Source organism: Microtus pennsylvanicus, chromosome 5 (genome assembly GCF_037038515.1).
Source record: "Microtus pennsylvanicus isolate mMicPen1 chromosome 5, mMicPen1.hap1, whole genome shotgun sequence".
NCBI classification, from domain to species: Eukaryota; Metazoa; Chordata; class Mammalia; order Rodentia; family Cricetidae; genus Microtus; species Microtus pennsylvanicus.
Genome location: NC_134583.1, coordinates 82,016,552 through 82,035,867, shown reverse-complemented (window position 1 = coordinate 82,035,867; position 19,316 = coordinate 82,016,552). Strand labels below are relative to the sequence as shown.

The window sequence follows — 19,316 nt, the reverse complement described above, 5'->3', positions numbered from 1 at the left end:
AAATTAAATTCAAAATCATCAGGGAAAAAAGAAAATAATAAAATTCAGAACAGAAATCAAGCCGGGCGGTGGTGGCGCACGCCTTTAATCCCAGCACTCGGGAGGCAGAGGCAGGCGGATTTCTGTGAGTTCGAGACCAGCCTGGTCTACAGAGCTAGTTCCAGGACAGGCTCCAAAATCACAGAGAAACCCTGTCTCGAAAAAACAAAAAAAAAAAAAAAACAAAAAAAAAAGAACAGAAATCAATGAAACTGATAGTAAGAAAGCAATAAAAACCAAGCCGGCTCTTTGGGAAGAATAATTTTTTTTTGTTTGTTTTTCGAGACAGGGTTTCTCTGTGGCTTTGGAGCCTGTCCTGGAACTAGCTCTGTAGACCAGGCTGGTCTCGAACTCACAGAGATCTGCCTGCCTCTGCCTCCCGAGTGCTGGGATTAAAGGCGTATGCCACCATCGCCCGGCAAGAATAAAAATTTTAAAATCCTAGCCGAACAAAGAAAGGGAAAAAGGAAATAAAAAACAAATCACTAATATCAGACCTGGAGAGAGGTCATCACTACTGATTCCATGAGTTAAAGAATAATCAGGGAACATTCTGAGTAGCCCTCTGTCTATAAATTTGACAAAATGTACCTGTCTTTTTGTTAATGTTTGGAGACAGGGTCTCACTAGGTGCCTTGGTTGGCTTGGAACCTAAGATCAGGCTGGCCTTGAACTCAAGAGATCCACTTGCCTCTGCCGCCTCCCAAGTGCTGGAATTAAAGACGTGTACCTCCAAGCCCAGCTATGTACCAGTTTCTTGAAAAATAAAATCTTCTAAAATCTATAGAAGAAATCAGTAAGTGCAATAGCCCTAGGTGGTGGATTGAATGAGGTGCCCTCCATATTACTTCCTAGGTTTGGATACTTAGTTCCCACGTGGTGATCCTGTTTGGGAAGGATTGGGAGCTGTGGCCTTGAAGAGGAAGTAGTCACCAGGGTTGGATTTTGAGAGCTATTTTGAGCTATCTCTTTCCTATATCTATTCATAAATTTATTGAGTTGATACCTTGTAACTTTCCAAATATAAGTATAGGCTCTGATTGTTTCAGTGATGGAGTCTGAGAAACATTTAAAGAAGTGAATACGAATTTTCTGACGAAGCCAGTAATGTCTTAAAATGAAAACCTGACGAGCCATCTGAGCCCAGCTTGCCCGTAGCATAGTGAAAGGGATCTTAGGATAGTTCTTTTGTTTGTTTTTTGATTTTTGAGACAGGGTTTCTCTGTAGCTTTGGAGCCTGTCCTGGAACTGTCTCGAGTAGACCAGGCTGGCCTTGAACTCACAGAGATCCGCCTGCCTCTGCCTCCCAAGTGCTGGGATTAAAAGCGTGCGTCACCACCGCCCAGTGTAGGATAGTTCTAATCTGAGGGGAAAGACTCACATGTTTGCTGTTCCAGCTATGTGTCTTTATTGTTTTGCGTTAATTTTAATTTCTTGCCCTAATTGTCTATAATTTCTTAGCTCTAATTCTGATTCTTTTTTCCTTTTCTTTTTCTTCTTCATTTTCCTACATTCTGTATCCTACATTCTTTATTCTTCCGATCTTATTCCTTCCAATGTTACAAATTCCCAAGCATATATACACACACTTTCACTAACAACTTGTTAGTGCTAAAAAAAAAAAAAACAACAACAATAACAAAAAAAAAAAACTACAAGGACAGTTCTCAGGGACACAGGCATTATTTGAAGATACCTCGCAAAATTTATCAGCTCATTTGTAGCTAATCACAGCTGCAGCTGTGAGGAGGTTCCAGCAGTCTCTTAAAGTGGCCACTATAGGTTACAAAGGGAGAAAACGAAACTACTGAGAGATCAAAGGAAAGAAAGGTAAAGAATACGTGCATTGTTTTACATTTCCAAAGTGTGCTTACTAACATCTGGCTGTGGTTAGTCAGTTAGGTGATAGTGATCTCTGGAAGTACTATAAGATAAGGCCAGACACCTGCAATACCACCCAAAGGCATCATACATCTTTGAATGACTTAGCTCTAGCAAGGCCAGACACCTGCCGTTCTGCCTTGTAAAAGTTCCCCCTGTGATTTCTCCACAAGGATTTCAGTTTGGCCAAACCATCCTGTCAGGAAGTTAATGATAGAGAACAGGTTCCCAAGCTGTTTTATTGCAGTGTGGGTCAAAAGGTTTCACTGTTTTATTTGCCAGAGTACAAGCCATCCTTCTAACAGAACCTAGGGAAATTGTACTTGACATATAAGGAATCCAGTCCCAAAGCTGAGTTGGAGAGGAAGCACAAGAGAACGAGCAGTTTGAGGCAGCCAGCCATTCAAAAAGCGGTGTTTTTCACAGGCCATGCCTATGTGAACTTAACCTCCATCAGATGTGTAAATCTCTGGGGGTTGGCCTTCTAAATGTCAGCTGATCTACTGCATAACTTTGCAGATCCCATGAAAAACCTACTAGAGACCCCAGGACAGGAAAACTGTAGACTAGGTCTCTCAGGGACACAGATACAATGGTCTCCCATTAAGTACCAACAAGTGGAATCCACCTTGTGTAAAATAAAGTTATATCACAACCAAGTGGGATTTGTTTCTAGCAACAAAGTCTGCTTCAATGTATAGATATCCATTAATGTAGGCCATCACATCACATGGTCATGTTGATAGAAGAAAAAAAGGATTTGAAGCCGGATGTGTGGTCCGAGTTCTCAGGAAGCTGAAGCATGAAGAATCAAAGTTTGAGGCCAGCCTGGGCTACATAGAAAGACTCTGTCTAAAACAAAGGGCATTTGTGAAAACTTCAAAACTAATCTTGACTTTAAAACAAACAAACAAACCCGTCGAAAAGGGTCAGGCCTGATGGTTCATGTCTTTAATCCTAGCACTTGTGAGGCAGGGCCAGGAGGATCTCTTTGAGTCTGAGGCCAACTTAGTCTTCCCAGTGAGTTCCAGTCAGGGCTACATCATGAGACCCTGCCTCAAAAACAAAGAAAGATAAAGCTTAGCGGGGTAAGAATGAAGTGGAACTTCCTCAACTTGGTGAAGAATATCTGCAAAATGCCTACAGCTAACATCGTACTCATTGGTGGCAAATGGACGATTCCCTACAAAACTGAGAATAAGACAAGGTTTGTCTCTCACACGCCTATCAATGTTGTACTAGAAATCTTAACCCTATGCAAGAGAACAAGAAAAAAAAAGGACACACAGATTGGGAAGAAAAACACACTGTATTTGTTTACAATGTAGAAAATGCCAGACAACAAAAACATTTCTAGAACTATTAATTTATTGTAGTGTTGTAGAACACACAGATCGTCTGCAAGTTATTTGATTTCCTGTTTACTAGCAACAAATAGTCGGAATTTAATATCTAACACACATAACTGGAGAGATGGCTCAGTGGTTAAGAGCATGTACTGATCTTGCAGAGGACCTGGATTTGGTAGCTAACACTGATGTTGGGGAGCTCACAATTACTATAACTCCAGCTCCAGGGGAGCCAACACCCTCTTCTAGACTCTCTGGGCTCCCGCACACACACACACATGCGCACACACACACACACACACACGCACACACACACCACCCCTCCACACACACACATAATTACTGAAAAAATAAATCTTAAAAAAATTCTCCTTAAAAGGCTTTTATTGGCATTGGCATCAAAAAAGGGAAATACTTAGGTATAAATATATTAAAATATGTAGTTCTATGAGATAAACTCTAAGTTGTATGAAAGAAATTAAAGATCTAAATAGTGCTCATGGAAACAAAATTTTAATAACATTAAGATGTTCTTCTTAACTTGACTTAAGTGTCAATGCAACCAAAATAAAAATTCCAACAAGACATTTTGTAGCTATCAAAAATTCAGTTCTAGCCGGTTGGTGGTGGCGCACGCCTTTAATCCCAGCACTTGGGAGGCAGAGGCAGGCGGATCTCTGTGAGTTCAAGGCCAGCCTGGTCTACAAGAGCTAGTTCCAGGACAGGAACCAAAAGCTACAGAGAAACCCTGTCTCAAAAAATCAAAAAAAAAAAAAAATCAGTTCTAAAGGTTCTATGAAAAGACGAATGAATCACAGGACCATCCCCGCTTCCCGGTCTGCTGAGATGTGAATGAGCAGTTGCCACACCTTCCCACGCAGCCTGTTGTGGTAGGCTACATTCCCTCCTAGCAGTGAGAAAAGGAACTGTACAGCTGTAGTTTAAGATATAGACAGCGGTCAGGTGTGGTGGCACAGGGCCATAATCCCAACCCTTGGGAGGCAGAGGCAGGTGGATCTCCATGAGTTCGAGGCCAACATGGTCTAAATAGCAAGTTCCAGGCCAGTCAGGACTACATAGCAAGACCCTGTTTAAAAAGGAAGGAAGGGGGCTGGAGAGATGGCTCAGTGGTTAAGAGCACTGCCTGCTTTTCTAAAGGTTCTGAGTTCAATTCCCAGCAACCACATGGTGGCTTATAACCATCTGTAATGAGTTCTGGTGTTTTATTCTGGCCTGCAGGCATGCATGCATGCAGGCAGAATACTATATACACAATAAGTAAATAAATCCTTTTTTTAAAAAAGGAAGGAAGGAAGGCAGATTTGTGGACAGTAACACACGGTGGTGAGCATGTGGGGAAACCAGTGCCTTTGCACATTACTGGTTGTAAAAATACTGCAGCCATCTTAGAAAACATTTTTTTTTAAATGCCAAAATGTTGGGCATAGTGGTACATGCCTCCAATCCCCGCACTCAGAAGTAGAGGCAAGAGGATCTCTATGGATTTAGTCAGCCTGGTCTAGAAAGGAGGACCGACAAGGATGGGAGGGAATGACTTCCGGTGGGAGTAGAGCGAGTCCCGGGATGAGGGAGGTTCTGAGAGGCCACTGTGCAGACAGGCGCTCAGCTCTCCGGATGCACAGAAACAAGCAAACAAACAAATCCACACCGTGTTTAAGAAACGTGTTTAAAGTTTGCAGGCTACATTTTTTTTTGAAAGATTCATTGTTGTTGTTTTATTTTTCAAGACAGGGTTTCTTTGTGCGGCTCTGGCTGTCCTGGAGCTCACTCTATAGATCAGGTTGGTCTCCAAACCACAGAGATCCACCTGCCTCTGCCTCCTGAGTGCTGGGATCGAAGGACTGTGCCACTACTGCTTGGCTTTTCCCCAAAAGATTTTAAAAAACAGAATCAGCTTTTTATTGCGTTAACGAAGAGATTTAGTCAAAAAGCCTGAAGTCCAAGTCGTCACCCAGACCCCTCAGAGTCTTCTTTCTTGGCTTCCACATCCTTTCCTTCAGCGGGGGAAGGGGTGGGGAGGTGGGGGATTGGAGTGGAGGGGGGTGTGCACTGGTGGAGAGGGCAGGGCTATGTGCTGTATGGGAACCTCACCTGCTGGTCCACCTGCTCTGATGAGGCTTCCAATGTTGACACTGGCCAGGGCCTTTGCAAACAAGCCAGGCCTCTCTCAAATGGCTTAGCACTGAAACCAGCTGCCTTAATGACAGCAATAATCCCACTGTCTATGGCTTATCATCTTGGTGCAGGATGAAGGTGGAGTAGATACAGGCAAGCTTGGAGATGGAGGCCAGGGTGAGGCTGGCTGGCTATGGTGCTAGTGTCTGGACAGAGCAAGGGGCTCACCCCGGGGTGGTCTCAGCTTCCTTGAGAGGACGAAGCACCTTGGCAGCGGCTGAGGAAAGCTCTCAGGACGTTTTTGGTCTGCAGTTTCATGAGGGGTTCTGTTTCTCAGCTGAAATCCAGTGACCACAAACAGCCCCCCAAATTCCTACAAATTGGCATTTGGACTGTCAGCTCAGCTCTGGTGACAGCTCTGTAGCCAGACATTAATCTAAACAATCAGTCCTGAGCACTATACGTTCAGGTACTAGCTGTCTCCACCTGGGGCAACTCCCTCTTTGGGGTGACCAAGTCCAAAGCAGGGAGTGGGGAGGCAAGGGGCACGGCGCACCCTTCCCTGTTGGGCATAACCAAAATTCACACAGCTGCTTCTGCCTACTTCAGACCAGAATCACTCCTGGCCTACTAGCTGTAAGGGAGTAACATGTGCCAGCCTAAATCACAAGTCCAGCTCCACCGCAAACCTGCCTCTCAAAATGTCACAATTCTGACTCCTCCAGGCTTTTCTTTCTTGGATGTGTTACTGAGCCCAGGCTCCACTCTGGGGAAACAACATGGATGGTAGTCTGAGTGGTGTGCTCTCCAGGTTTAGGTGCAGAGAGCTGATGCCAGGTCAAGAGGCAGCCAAGACCAAATCTAGGTTCCAGATCCTGGAAGATCCTCTGGGGAGACCCACATACTCTGACCAGCCTCAAGGCTACAGGCTACAGCCTCCTCTAGAACCCTAGGTCCAGCCTTTCGGACTCAGTGCACAGGGTCACCTGTATCCAAGCGTCCAAACAAGGTTGAAGAATGCCCCCCAAGGGAAAACTTGTCCTCAGAGCTCACTTACATGTCCCCTCAGCCCATTTTTCCTGTCCTTTCTCCCACCCCATAGGGGCTGCAAAGTAACCTCAATGGAAGGACCAAGAGTCTGCAGACAGCCTTGAGTGATCCCACACCTAACACTTGCCTGGATTTGTGGCAAATCACGTGCCTAGCGTGTGCCTGGACTTGAACCCCTGAGCCCTAGCATGGCTAAAAGTGAATTAGTAAAAATAAAATAAAATAAAGGAGAGCAATGGAAAAGCAGGAACCCACGATTTAACCCTGATGGCTGTTGAGGATTGTACGCTGAGGGCATGAACCAGATGTAAGACGAGGACTGTAAAATTACTTCTAGGAGTTTCCGGGAGTTTCAGATCTACAGAAACAGAAAGTGAGATCGGGTGCCAGGGACTGGGAGGATGTGGGGGGTGGGGGTGCGGGTGTCAGTGCTGAATGAGGACAGAGTTCAGCTTTTGATAGCAAGTCCGGAGACGATGGTGGTGATGACTGGACACCGTGGGTGTGCTGTCCTGACACCAGCTGTGCACTTAGCTGTGGGCAAGATGGAAAAGTGTTTTAACTTTATTTTAAAAATTTATCCTCATGGGCTGGAGAGATGGCTCAGAGGTTAAGAGCACTGGCTGCTCTTCCAGAGGAACTGAGTTCAATTCCCAGCAACCACATGGTGGCTCACAACTATCTGTAGTGAGATCTGATGCACTCTTTTGGCATGCAGGTTACATGCAGGCAGAACACTGTATACATAATAAATAAATAAATCTTTTTTAAAAAATCTATCATTACGGTTATTTGTGTGAGTGCTTGCGTGTGCATGTGAGTGTGTGTGTATGGGCACGTGTGCCACAGTGTGTGTGGAGGTCAGAGGTTAACTTTCAGCACTCAGTTCTCTCCAATGCCCTTGTGGATTCTAGGGATTGAATTTTGCTGGCTCAGAAACTTTTTATTAGTCATAAAAAATTATGTAAGAAGCAATGGGTTTCACTACAGGATTGTCCTTGCTTCGTCCTTGTTGATCGTCTTCCCTGACTTCCCTCTCCCAACCACGGCTCCCTTTCTGCCAGTCCCCTCCTCCTTGCACTGTCTTCCTCTGCCTTTGTGCTGTGTGTTCTCAGACTTTATCTTTATCCGTCCTTTCCCCCTGCTCAGCTCTCTCTCAGGGCTTCTTTTTTCCCCTCTCTTGGTCCCCTTTCCAGTATGACCTGTATTCTATATTCCCTCATCATGAGACAGACAGACAGGCAGGCAGGCAGACAGACAGACAGACACACACACACACACACACACACACACACACACACACACATGCACGCATGCACTCACGCATGCATGCTTGCTAATCAGGACTCATGCTAAAGAAAACCTGCAGCATTTGTCTTTCTAAATCTGGGAATACTTCAGATAATAATTTCCAATTCTACCGATTTTCTTTTTTTTTTTAAAGATTTATTTATTATGTATACAACATTCTGCCTCCATGTATACCTGCATGTCAGAAGAGGGTGCCATATCTCATTACAGATGGTTGTGAGCCACCATATGGTTGCTGGGAATTGAAATCAGAACCTCTGGAAGAGCAGCCAGTGCTCTTAACCTCTGAGCCATCTCTCCAGCCCCTACCTATTTTCTTATAAGGGTCATGATTTTATTTTTAAGACTGAGTGAAACCCCTGCTGTGTCTTTTTACTATAAGTAGATGTAGCTCCTTGATAGATTGCCTGTTTAGCGTGCTCAAGACCCTGGATCCTGTTCCAAGAATTGCCAATGAATAAATAAAAAATACAAAGGGAGTCATTACACCCGCAGTCTGGTTAATTATTAGCTCCAGTGTTCTCCCCAGGGCCCCTGTTGCATGTATGGGAAAGGCTGAAACCAAGACCTTGGGTCCGATAATTGTGCTGTCCCACTGGGAGCACAGGGCCATAAAGTCGACCCTTGTCACCCTCAGAAGGCAGGAACAAATCCATGCCTGCCTCCCTCTTAGTCTAGGCTGGCAAGAACCCTGACCCCTCCTCAAGGTTGAAGTAATCACCGTTGCCAACAAAGCACCCTCCATAGTCCTGGCACTTCCTGTGGGTAGGGGTCATGGGGAGTTCTTGCTTTTAAAGGACCTAGACTTGAAGCTTCGAGACAGACATCCCTTGCTGGCCTTAGCTGGCGGCAGAGGAGAGCTTCCTTTAAAGTGCTCTGGGTCACTCCTTCTATGTTTGAGGACAAACCTGGGAGCAAAGAGCCTGGTAGCACTCAGTGCAGAATGCCCTCAGGCCACACAGAGACTTTTCCTGGGGTGAGGGAGCAGGACGGAGGGCCTCCCAGCTGCTAAGACTATGGGGACCTTTGTGTTACACTGGGAAACCACCCCTGGGGCCAAACTTCAGTCTCCCCTTCCTTATAGAGCTGGGTGCTCAGGGCCCTTAGGGTCCTGTTGGGCTAACAGTCCCACCCCCTCCCAGGATGGCACTCTGACTGTAGTGAAGGGTGGCGGGCACCCAGCCTTGCACACCTGTCCTGTGAGTGCCCCACCTTACAACTCTGACTCCGGTGTCTTCCCATGATCTCCATGGCGTTCTGTTCTTCCCTCCTCTGCTTACACCTGTCTCATCCCCAGAGACCTCTGGCCCCCACACCCGTGTGCCCCCTCCTCTACTGCCGAGTTGGCCGCTGGGTCTGACTTGGAACTCTGCAGCTCATTGGCTCACCTGTGTCTTGTGCCATTCTCCCTCCCTGCCTGGGCTGCAGTCCTGACAGTTTAGTTGTGAGTCTGAAAGAAGCGATCAGGAAACAGCTAGGACCTCTTCCTGAGTGAAGGTGTCACTCAACCCACGCCATTAAAAATTAGCGCAACATAGACCAACACCCTGCGTTCAATAGCTACAACCACAAAACCCTTAGTAACGAACCTGGATGGGTACAGTGTCAAAAGCATAAATGAGCAGCCATGAGAACCTCAGCAGCTAAAAGTGCTGGTCACAGAAAATTGACATCCTGAGCCGGATCCCCCGAAGCCACATAAAGGTGGGAGGAGAGAATCAACTCTGTAGGTTTTTCTATGACTTCCACACGTGTGTGGCATGAGCATGCGTGCCCGTGTATAAATAATAATAACAATTAATAAGTTCAAAAGTATAAGCAAAGAAAGAGGAAAAAAAGATAAATTGAAACTGGGCATGATGGGGAAGCTACAATGACTGGAACGGAAGTTATTGCTTGATAACCCTTAACAAAGTAGGTTTTGGTTTTTTGTTTTTTTTTCAAGAAAGGGTTTCTCTGTGGCTTTGGAGCCTGTCCTGGAACTAGCTCTGTAGACCAGGCTGGTCTCGAACTCACAGAGATCCTCCTGCTTCTGCCTCCCGAGTGCTGGGATTAAAGGCTTAAAGGCGTGCGCCACCATGGCCCGGCAACAAAGCAGTTTTTAAATGAAGAAGAAAGAAAAAGGCAACGGACTTGAAGAGGAAATTTCCCATATCCCCTGGGAAAGGTTATCATTAAAAATAAAACAGCTGGGCATGGTGGTGGGCTCCATTAATTCTAGCACTTGCAGAGGGACAGAGGGGACAGAGGGGACAGAGGGGGCAGAGGGGGCAGAGGGGGCAGAGGGGGCAGAGGGGCAGAGGGGGCAGAGGGGCAGAGGGACAAAGAGGCTGAGGGGGTAGAGGGAGCAGAGGGGAAGAGGGGCAGAGGAACAAAGGGGGCAGAGGGGGCAGAGGGGGCAGAGGGGGCAGAGGGGCATTGAGGTGAGAGGTAGAGGCAGATCTCTTTGAGATAGAGGCTAACCTGGGTCTACACAGTAAGTTCCAGGATATCCAGGGCCACATAAAGAGACCTGGTCCCATAATAAAATAAAATAAAGCACAAATGGGGGGGGGGGAGGAAGAAAAGATGCTGAACCCACAGAAAATAATGAAACCACTGCTGGTAAGTTTTGTGGTTGTTGAAAATAAACAAAAGTAGGAACTCAAGATACTTCTCGTTTCTGTGGTTTCTTAGTGGAGCACTGTTGGGGTCCGGGACCAGCCCCGACATGAAGTATTTCTTGTACCAGAATGGAGGTGTGGGACTAATTGAGGCACAGTTCACAGGGCAATATCAGGAGGGAGTGTCATTCAAATCCTGAAGATCACCCACGTTTATTATCCAAACAGCTTTTAAATCAAAACATAAACTGAGGGGGAAGTTCATTAGCATTCTGTTTCCTAGGTGATTAGGTCACGGCCACAACCATGCCTGCTCTGTCCTGTAGACTGAAAAACACCTCTTCCCCAGGGGACCTCCTAAATTACTACAGAAGGAGCAGAATGGTATTAGCACATCCTGGCCACTTGCTTTGGATGGCATCAGGTTGTCTCACTATCAAAGGCTAGGCGACCACCTTGTGTGAGGCAGGTGCAGATTGTACCTTGCCAAGTCGCTCAGAATTCCGACTGTCATACCATGTAGGAGTATGGCCTGTGTAATCCGGCCCTCCAGGGTGCCGCTACTCACTGGAATCCAGTGTCTATCACAAATGAACAGATTTTCGCACGTGGTCAGGACCAACAATGGGATGTCGTTCAGCCACAAAAACGAAGACATTTCTGACAGGTGCCAGAAGGTGGGCAAACCTTGAGCTAGGCGATCCAGCACAAAGGAACAAGTGTAGGAATTTATTAATCTTCATAATTGAAGCTCATAGAACAGACAAAGTCAGAGACATAAAGTAGGAAGAGGCTAACGTAAGAGGATTGATTTGATTTAGAGGCCAGGCTGGGTTAAATAGTGCATTTGAGGTCAGCCTGGGGTACGTAGTAAGATCTTGTCTCAAGAAAACAAACACCAAAACAACTAACCTGCAAAAATAAAACCCACAAACAACACAGCAACAACAAAGCAAAACAAAACAAAAAAACCCTCCAAAGTGACAGAAAGTAAGAGAACCTGGAGTTATTGCTTGATGGGGAAGGGGTCTCTGAGGTGTTAAGAATTTTATAAACAGTAGTGATGACTGCACAGTATTTTGGATGCAGTTAATGCCACTGAACTGTACCCTTAAAATGGCAAAAACAAGCCTTGCACCTTCACTTCCCGGAAATCTGAGCCTTGCCAGGCATCCAAGCTCCACTGGCCCGAACTACTCCCAAACCCTAGCGCCCTGGAGACCTCCACTTTCCATAACAGTATCTGCTTCTGCACCTCCATCTAGTCCTCCATTCTCTCTCTACAAAGAACCCTGTCGTCACCGTCACCGCAAAGACCTATAGCTGCCGTAATCCCAGGTTCACAGATTTGTCAGTAGGTTTATCTCAGGTTCTGCACCCTACACCTTGTAATTTGCCGCGTCCTGCAGATCCTGGCACTTTGAGTACTCATTTCTACGCTCTGAACTCAGATGTCTCTGAAGCTTGTCCACACCCTGAAGCTCCACTGGTGATCTCCAAGGTGAAGCGCAGTACTCAGTTCTGGCCAGGATAACAGTCCGACAGCTCCACCTGCAGGTCACAAAGGAGAACTCCTGGGTTGCAGGCCGGAACAAGCTGTTCCTAGGTATTTTCCTGGATGTTGTCCTAGGTACTTGCGGCGAGTGGTGAATTTCTTTTCCTTCTTAGAGATATCATCCTATTGATTCTGTTCTCCAAACAGACTCTCGGCACCTCCTGACTCTGCCTCGGCTCATGCCTCAGCTAACACTTAGGCAGAATAAGCTTGTAAAAGCGCTTGTCCCATCACGCACCTCGTCTCCTCAACTCTTCCCCTCCCTAGCCACGCGGCTTCCGAGATGATGGTGTGCCAACACGGCAGTTCCTGCGGCTTTCGGCTCTCCCCACCCCCGCTGCTCCTCTGTTTTGTTTTGCACACAGGCGCAGTCCCCGGTGGGCAGTAGCAGCACAGGCTGTGTTGTTGCACAGGTGAGCCTAGTGGTTCCAACAGTCAAGGGACAGATTCGCCCTCGAGACATTTAAATTTGGTTGTTGTTTAATAGAAAAGTTTATTTGGCCTTACAGCCGGGAAGCAAGGGCAAGACTGGCTGGAACGGGCAGAAGCAAGAGGCTGAGCATAAAACTGAGAGCGACATTTTAAATTAAAAGACTTTAAAAAAAAAGATTTATTTATGAGTATGACTGTTTGGCCTCTATGTATATATGTGTATCACATGTGTACTGGCTGCCCACCAGAGGCCAGAGCTCCTGGAACTAGAGTTGCAGGTGGTTGTGAGCCACCGTGAGGGTGCTGGGTATGCAATCTGAGTCCTCTGTAAGAGCAACAAGGGCTCTTATGCATGTAGCCATTCCTGCAGGCCAAAATGCAGACACATTGAGTCTTATAAGGAGTGACTGTAGTTGTCAGCATTAAATAATATATCTGAAATAAGAAATTAAGTATTTTAGGAGCTTAATATGAACCCCCAAATATATATATTTATGTATATATATATGTACATATACATATATATTTATTTGTTGGTCTAATTCTGTCCATTTTAAGGCCTGCCTCAGTCTTTTAGAATTTTCTTAGAATTGCACTCACTAAAGCCAAGGTATAATCTGGGGACACTAGCATTTGGTAAAAGCCACAGATTTTAGAGTTCAGGAATGCGAGCATTTGTAGATTCGTTAACTTCAGAGTATTCTTTTGCAGTCATCACTTCTTACATCTGATATTTCTGATGCTTTGTAAGCTGCCCATGTTTTGTTGAGTTAGATATTAATCTTATCCAAAAATATCTCATGGACATCCTTAGAATAATAATGCTTGAATGAATGTCTAACACATAAAATGAATCATCACACCATGTAATTTTTTTTCTTGCTTGCTTTTTGCATTGCTGGGCTTTCAGGATGGCACTCTGCACACCATGGGGTAAAGTGTTAGTTATGGGTTCATATTAAGCTCCTAAAATACTTAATTTCTTTTTTTTTTTTTTTTGGTTTTTTGAGACAGGGTTTCTCTGTGGTTTTGGAGCCTGTCCTGGAACTAGCTCTTGTAGGCCAGGCTGGTCTCGAACTCACAGAGATCCGCCTGTCTCTGCCTCCTGAGTGCTGGGATTAAAGGCGTGCGCCACCACTGCCCGGTTAATACTTAATTTCTTATTCATATATATTATTTAATGCTGATAAATACAGTCACTCCTTATAAGATTCAACGTGTCTGCATTTTGGCCTGCACAAATGGCTAACTGAAGGAAAACCCTGTTCTAATTCATAACTTTCTTGCTCAAGGTAAGTCAGATTTTGGATTATTTTTTTTTTATGCCTTCAACTGACCACAAGGCTCGTTCATACTATGTAAGGTCATTTGCGTCACCAAAGTCCACCCCGCTTGCCTGTTATTGTCACCACAAAAACAGTCTCGAAGAGCCATCTAGAACAGTGTTTGACCAAGTAGCTGGATTTCAGAGTCCAGCCAAATCGACACATAAAGTTAACCATTATACATTAACAAAACACTGGGGTTTTGAAACTCTGCAGCCAGGTCCATAGGGCAAATCCCCGTGAAGAGAGCTCGAGTCAGCTTGCCTTCCACAGAAGGAGATCAAAGCATGGATGCACAACCCTGTTGGACTAGCGATCCACTGTAAATAAATTCACCAGAGACAGATGAAGGTTGCCAGCGCCAGTTCCTAAAACACACTTCAGCAGCAGAGGGAAACTACAGAGTCTAAGAGCTCTTTAAAAAAATTTCATTTTAATTTTTTTTTTTAAGACAAGGTTTCTTCATGCACCCCTGGCTGTCCTTGAACTCACTCTGTAGATAGGGCTGGCCTTGAACCCAGAGACCCTCCAACCTCTGCCTCCTGAGTGCTGGAATTAAAGGCGAATGCACCACCACTACCATCTGGTATTTTTTTTAACTTTTTAATGTTTGATTTTAATTTTTTAAAGTTACTTATTTACTGGGGGGCGGGGGTTCACAAGCCATAGCCTTTCTGTGGCGGTCAGAGAATAGTTGTGGAGTCTGTGTCCTCCTTCTACCCTGTGGGTGGTAGGGACTGAACTCAGGTCACCAGGCTGACCCATCTTGCTGGTTATGTTTACTATTTTCCAAACAGGATCTCATGCACTCTAGGCTGGCTCTGTGCTCTCTGTGTAACTGAGGAAGGCCTTGAACCTACGATCCTCCTGACTATACCTCCCTAATATTGGGATGACTATCACTATGCTAGGTTTATGTAGTGCTGGGAATGAAATTCAGGGCTTCTGATATGAAAACACTCAACCAACTGATGCTGCACCCCCATTCCGTGAAGGCTCATTCTATGGTGGGAGTTCCTGTATGAGCTTTCAGCTGGTTCTTCAATTGCAATGGCGCCTTGGTTGTTAAGGATGCACCAGGTCAGGCTCCTACCTGGATGGATGGCCTGGTGGACATTTGACTTTGCTGAGTGTATTACTCACTTTTCTTGTTGAGTTGACAAAATGTCCAATAAGAACAACTTAGGGGGAGCTGGAGAGATGGCTCAGAGGTTAAGTGCATTGCCTGCTCTTCCGAAGGTCCTGAGTTCAATTCCCAGAAACCACATGGTGGCTCACAACCATCTGTAATGAAGGTCTGGTGCCCTCTTCTGGCCTACAGGCATACATGCAGACAGAAATTGTTTGCAAAATAAATAAATATTTAAAAAAAAACACTTAGAGCAGGTTGTACTTGTTTGGGCTCACGGTTTGAAGGGGCAGGTCCATCATGGTGGGGAGGTGTGGCAACAAGAACACGAGGCAGCGGGTTATATTAAATCCAGTCAGGAAGCAGAGAGAGAACGCTGGTGCTCATCTGGCCCCTCTTCCTTCAGTCAGGGGTTCCAGCACAAGGGATGGTGCTGCCCATATTCAAGGTAGGTCTTCCTCTTCACTCAAACCCTTCTGGAAACATCCATGTCTTAGTTAGGGCTTCTATTGCTGTGAAGAGACACCATAATCATGGCAACTCTTATAAAGGAAAACATTTAATTGGGGTGGCTTACATTTCAGAGGTGCAGTCCATTATCATCATGATAGGGCATGGTGGTTCACGTGCAGACATGGTGCTGGAGAAGCAGCTGAGAGTTCTACATCTTGTAGAGAACAGGAAGTGGTCTGAGTGTCACATTGAGCGTACCTTGAGCATATATGAGACCCCAAAGCCCACCTCCACAGTGACACACTTCCTCCAACAAAGCCACACCTCTTAATAGTGCCACTCCCTTTGGGAGCCATTTTCTTAAAACAAAATACAAAACAACAACAACAACAAAACCCACCACAATCCACATAGACAAACCCAGAGTATGTTTCTAAACATAGTGGATTGTCATCTCGAGACTTGCTGTCCACGCAAGGCAGCATGGGTTACCAAGATACAAACATTTGAGGGTCTGAGCCTGTTCATGAATGAGTAGAAACAGGGGCCTCATCAACCTAAGAGAGACTGCAGCCAGGGCTTGTTAGGGATCTCTCTCTGTGGTCTTGTTCTGACACAGCAGGGACGGTGCTCTGAGCTCTGAGGTTAATCTTCTTTGAGGCCAAAGTGGTCTCCCTCATTCTGAGGTTATTAGCTCAGCATCCATCCGTTCTAGAGCAGCATCCAACACACACACACACACACACACACACACACACACACACACACAGCCCCAAAAAGCTACATCCTAAGATCTCTCATCTGTTTTCTGTAATTCTAGCAAATACAAGTCTCACCTGGGCAAGCCTTTAATATTTCTGAACATGGCTGATTTGTTATCAATAAGTGTGAAACACCAAGTTCTTATTTGTTTTTAATTATGTGCTTAAGTGTATGTCTCCACGTGACCTTTGCCGTGTATGTGTGGGCACCCACTCTGTGGGTCGCTGTGCATATACAGAGGCCGGGAGATGACTTTGGACCCCTTTCAACTGGAGTTACAGGCAATTGCGGGATGCGAGGCTTCTTACATGGGATCTGAACCCCACTACTTGTGATTGTGCAGCAAGTGTTTCTAACCACTGAGCCATCTCTCCAGCCCAAATCATCCCATTTTCTTTCTGTGACATGAAAATGGTGATGTGAAATGTGCAACAAACCTCCAGACCTATAGTAAATCTATCTGCTCTAAATGCCTCCAGCCTGCTCTGTCCAAGGCTGGTGTGTCCCAGAGTACGAGAATCCCCTCGAGCTGGTTTCCAGGTGCTGCTGGCTCAGAAACCACACCCTGGGAACCTGTTTAATGAGCTATAAATAGAAGCCCAATGTAAAGCGCACGGGAAGGGTCCTATCAACGGCCTCTGGTCGATAAAGCATCCCTTTGACAGCTCAGGAACACCACTAGCTCATTCTCTGCTAAGTTCCCCAGCAGCTCCTGCACTTCTAAGTCTGGACACAGGGTGGTGCCCTGTGTCCACCCTTATCCACTCAGATCTCCAGCGGTCCGGCAGGCAGAGGTGACCTTCAGTTTCACCGGGAGTTCAGGCTGTAGGTCTTCTCACACTTCTGAAGGCAAGGACAGGACCAGGGCGGTGTCACATGCGTAGGTTGTGTGTTTGAACACTGACTAAAGACTTGAGTAGAAGGGCGGCTTGTCCACCAGACATCCGGAGAGACACTCATGTTCAGGCCAAGCCAGGTTAGGCTGGCCTGTACTGAGACTTCTCAACGCCTGTTTTCTTGGCAGCTCTACCGAGCCTTCATCTCTATCCTATACTGCACTCGGCTGTCTTCCCCTTCTCCTGGTAACACTGTTAAGTAAAAGGAAGACCAGGAAGGAGGGATAAGCACTTCCCTATGGGAGTAGCAGGATAGAGACTACTTCAGTGGAGGAATAAAGAGGGTTGGATTGTGCCTGGAAAGTTCTGGAAGGTTGCAAAGACTAGGGAAGTGTGGGAAGGGAGTGGAGGGCTATAGCTGGTGTGGCCCCTGGGCTCTAGGAGGGCGGGCGGACTCTCTTGATTGTAACTCCTTGCATTGCCCACCTCCTCCAACCCTGCCCTCCCTGAGGCATCAGTGAGGCTAAGAGATTCTGGGAAGCCTGAAGCTGTGGTGGGTGGTAGGCCTCTCTACCTCATGTCCTGTTTGAGGCGCTTTTATAGTATTGGGCATCAAGGCCTGGACCATACACCTACTGCTGTGTTAGTAAATAGGGAAGAGGTAGGTCACATGGAAACACTCTGCCCTAGCCTCACAACTTCTCTGTAAAAAATAAAATATCAGACAGATCTAAACCAGGAGAGATTCAGTTGTCTCGACTTTGCTAACAGAACTTGGAGTCACTCTGAGTAGGGTGGTATGAGGCAGGTCTAATGCAGTCTTGAGAGCTGAGGACGGTCCTGCCAAAGGCCAGCCAGAAAATGGCCCAGGCCCCAGTAGCAGAGATGGGGACCTCTGCCATAAGCTGGCCCATGACAGGTTAGGGACAGGTCTTATTTGTAAAAGAAGAAGAAATATCACCGAGAGAGTGAGCCTAAGAATAAAGTGCCCAGGTTCACTACCTTATCCAAGACTGGACCCCAAGGCTATAATTAAAGGTTTAGGCGGAAGGGATTACTCCAGAGGAGGGGAGAAACCCCCCACTCCCCACCCCCAGCCTGAGGCTGGAATCTGGAGCCCAGTGCTGGTGAGAGTAATATTCAGGACACCTCCCCACCTAAGCCCTCCCTCTGACCTCCTAGGACTTGGCTCCTTGCTGAGGACTAGACTGGGCCTACAGGTGGAGATTATGGAGGAGTCCCAAGTACACAGCAAATGTGGTTTCCAGGAAAAGAATAAAAAGTAAGTTCCTGGTGCAGCAGAGTCACTGAATACTCAGTGACCATGTGTCCTATCTCGGGCTTGGGCTCACACCAATATTGTCTGAAAGCAACCAAGGAACAAACACTGAGCTGTGGCCTTGCTCAGCTGTGACAATATCCTGTACCTTCTGATAATGGGACATTTTCCCTGAAGATGACTCAGCTTTGCATCCCCAATCTAGCTTGTGCCTGGCACGTCACAGACACATCTTCCATCCTTCCATCTCCTTGCCCAGCTGACTACCCATCACTCACCCATCCATCCCCGTTGCCTCACACTGGCCGAACAAATCTGCCAAGCCGGAAACTGCTCTAGGCTCCGAGTCCTTCCCCTCAGGATACTTCTACTTCAGTCAGAGGAACACACAGTGGAGCAAGATACACCTAGGATGCCATGTAAACGACCTTGTGACCTGAACAGATATGTGAGAGCAGGAGGGAAAGAGGATCCCGTGAAAGACGCTGGTGTGTGTTGGCAGTGTTGTGTATATCACTTGGGCCTGGGGGGGCTCTGGAGGAGGGAGTGCATTGAGCCCGGAGCAGAATGTAGCGCACAGGCAGTAATGACGACCGCTTTACAAGAATTGTCTGAGATAATGTACAGAGGTCAAAGTAGAGATGGTTGAAGGTAGACTGTGGGAAGATGGGGAGCTGATCTCTTGGGGATGTGGTGCTACACGGGGAGGGGAGGCTGGAAGCGGAGTGTGAACTCCAGATGGAAGAGGCTGCTGTTGGGGAAGAACATTTGAGGGCCACGGAACTTGACCCTGAGGTGGGGAGAGCCATCCCAGATCATGACTGAGAAGCTGGCAGTGCTGCGGCAGACTGGTCCAGGGCTAGAGGTTTGAACAGATCAGATGGAGACTGAAGAGCTTGGGGTTAGCCGGAGGTCAGGAAGAGACTAAATGAGATGGGAGGGAAGCCAGCAGCCAAGCCCAGCAAGGCTGAGACAGTGCTGGAAAACGGCCCTTTGCATTTGGCAGACGTCAAGTGGGGTAAGAGGAGGGACTTGCCCTTCCTCCGCCTGGAGACAGTCGAGGCTCCTGCCCACAGTTGGCACGCAGCAGGTGCCTGCTCTTTGTTCCACTTTTGCTCCTTTGCAGCACAACTGTGAGGCCATTTACCATGTGGAGGTATATGGCTGGAGGTATAT

General features: G+C 46.6%; 1 pseudogene; it reads right to left on the bottom strand.

Annotated features, from left to right (window-relative positions):
- Positions 1 to 5,209: 5,209 nt before the first annotated feature.
- LOC142851357 (large ribosomal subunit protein P1 pseudogene) lies at positions 5,210 to 5,723 on the bottom strand (annotated as a pseudogene).
- Positions 5,724 to 19,316: the final 13,593 nt, after the last annotated feature.